The following is a 3186-nucleotide window of genomic DNA, read 5'->3' as shown; positions in this document are numbered from 1 at the left end:
CGGCTTTATATATATAAGCTAGTGTTAAAGCTCACTAATAATGTTAAATAATTATGATTAAGCAATATTTAATATTTAATATCTTAAATACTCTTTTTCCAACTTTCATATTTAGACTTTTAAATTAAGTGTTTTAAATTAAAATATATATTTAATTAATTAAATATCAATATATTTTAATTTTTCCTTTTAATCCAATAATATTTAATAATTCCAAAAACATATGATTATCTAAGTGTCAGAATTAAATTATTTACCAAATAAATCATATATCTAAATCCTCATAAATGCAACATAAGAAAAACTGACCAAAACCCAAAATTAAACATATACAAAGATAATTCACATGTTTGTAAAAGGGTAGGCAATCAAATACATGTCCTCCTTAGAACAATAGTTAGGCTCAGGTTAGGATTTGGACCTAAACATTATCTCTCCATTCTTACCATTGAGTTATTACGATAGGGTGTGCTCATCCTGGCAATTGGGTGTGCTCATCCTGGCAATTCAAGGAGATTGATGCCCAATACTTGCAAACTTGTATAAAAGACAAACATTTATATGTGTACACACATACATGCATATCTGAACTAAACAAACAATGATTGTAAGTGGTACATCATGTATATCTCGACTCACAAATGATTAGGACTCCCTCTCTCAACCACATCGGGCATGTCAAATAGAAATTAAAATAGACTATTCTAGGTAGAAAAGTCAATTATAGACTATTCTAGGTAGGAATGCATTTAATGCATAGTGGACATGCACAATGGTCAATCATTTTACCCCCCTCTTGTTGGATGGGCATGCATAATGGGCATTTATTATCCACTAAGATGGTGGATACCTCTTGATTGATCAATGTGAACCTCTGCATTAAATGTAGATTATTTGTACCTTGCCCTAACCCAAATTAGGGTTGAGGTGGCATAATTTGGACCTTTGATTCTGTTTCAATTTGGGTCATTCATGGTATTCAACGACCTATATAAAGGCCTCATTTCTCATTTTTAAGGTAATGAAATTTCAAGATTGTTGCTAAGAGCTACCAAGGTAATAGAGTTTTCATTGTTGGTTTTATGGTGATTGCTTAAATATATTTTGGTGATTTCTTGGTTTCATTATTCCCTTATTTAGATTAGATTGCTAGATAAAAGTGTTCTGATATCAATGGAGAATGTGATACTATTTTGATGAATTCCATGGTTCATTCTTTTGATGGTTTAGTGATTGTAGATAGTTGTGCAAAGTTAGCTTGAACCCTACCTTTATCGATGTCTAACTTCTATCATCGAATGTGCATTGTTCGTCTTGATGGTGTTTGTTGTGATATGAAAATCATTTGCACAACTCCTAGAAGATTGCACCAATTCTCATGTAGTTGTAGTTTATCTTGGCAAAAGGGAACTTGGTTATTTTGAAATTTGTCCCTCAAAGCAATATTTGTTGTTGTCATTGCCCTTAGGTTTAGAGTAGAATTCCTAAACCCTTTGCTTTTTACACATTTTTGAAAATGCAAAAAACGTAGCATATTGCAATATCTTTCAGTAGCTCCCCATCTAGTATGATTTGAAATCAATCCAAGTGAGACAAATGTAAGGTCCCTCGTGATTAACAACAAATCAAATCAACTATTGAGTGTATCAACAATCAAGACTTGACACGAAAGGAGCCTTAGAGTAGCCCATATGATCTTTCTGCAATCTCATAGACATTACTTTGATCAAAAGAGGATAAGATACCTTGACATTTTGTTCTACTATTCTACTATTAACAAGTCATAAAACACACATCAACAATTCCCTCGATATAAGTTACATGGGAATGAACTACTTCCCAATTATCAATTATAACTATTAGTCTAGTTACACCAATGCTTCAGATCCCACTTAGTGATCATCAACTTCATGGATGTGGAATAGTCGTGCCTACTAGCTTCTCTACACTTCTTTATAAGCACATGTTCAAATAAGTTGTATCTAGTGCCAATGCAGTCTCACCGAATTGTTTTAGTTTTTAAAGGGCCGTAACAAACAGGTTTCACACTGTAGTTAGCCTCGGATTTTTGTAATGGTCTAACCCTTTCAATGCAAATTTCCTATAACCTTCGATTGCTTAATAATTTTATTCAACGTGAACACTTCTATGATGGGCAAAGATAATTCAATACAAATTTCCTATTACCTTTCGATTGCTTAATAATTTTGTTCAACATGAACACTACTATGATAGGCAAAGATAATAACTTCTAAAAACCAAGAATTCCCTCGTGGCAATTGGCATCTTTAAGCTTCCCCGCACCTACAACAATCCTTAAAATAAATTTTAAGTTACTGAATTGACACTTCCTTCAGTATAATTTCTGATAGATGCTTAAATCAAAGCAAACTATAATCTGTTTTCATGGTGAGAAGTTGTGCACATCTGTATGATATGTTCTAGGCTAGACTTACTTACTTTTAGCTCCCCACAGCCAAGGGAAAATATCTTTTTCAGGTTTCTTAATTGTAGTTGGACCCTAACTTCTCATAAAATACCTGTAAACTTCACGCAAAGTAAGAGCATTTCTCAACTTCAGCATGAGAAAGATAAATATTGTAAGTTAAGCTTCCAGATAATTCTCAGCTGACCAATGTAACACCTTACATACAGTTAAAATAAAATGTTCTTATAAAATTCTACTTAACCTATAGTGGGTGAATAAAAAAATTGATGCACAAACAACCTTGGTCTATTCTGTTTAAACTGTATTTATGGTAACCCAATTTTGCCTACATTTAGTAATTACTTGAGGAATTGAACATGAAATAACATTAAAATTTTCATCTGGTAATTCCCAAGAGAAAGCAACAATTTGAAAGGATTTTTTCTCTGAATAGCTTATTCCTTTGAGCTAAATTCATTGGCAACGTCTATACAGCCACGAAAATGCACTTCCATACGAAGGAGAGGACTTAGTCAATTTTTTTAAAAGTTAGAAAAAACAATGTAGAGGAAGTGCATTTTCATGGCTGTATAGCCACGGGCAAATTGATTTAGCTCACCCAGCATTATTAACGCTCTTAAAACTAGAAACAGAATATTAAAATCAAATAACTTGAACATGGATACAGTTTAGATAATGTTTCTGACCAGTAATTTTGCACCAAAAATTTATATATTGGAATTGGGCAATCTACAAGC

Source organism: Cupressus sempervirens, chromosome 8 (genome assembly GCF_028749045.1).
Source record: "Cupressus sempervirens isolate cs-2001-9-10 chromosome 8, ASM2874904v1, whole genome shotgun sequence".
Lineage (NCBI taxonomy): Eukaryota > Viridiplantae > Streptophyta > Pinopsida > Cupressales > Cupressaceae > Cupressus > Cupressus sempervirens.
This window is presented reverse-complemented; position numbering follows the sequence as displayed.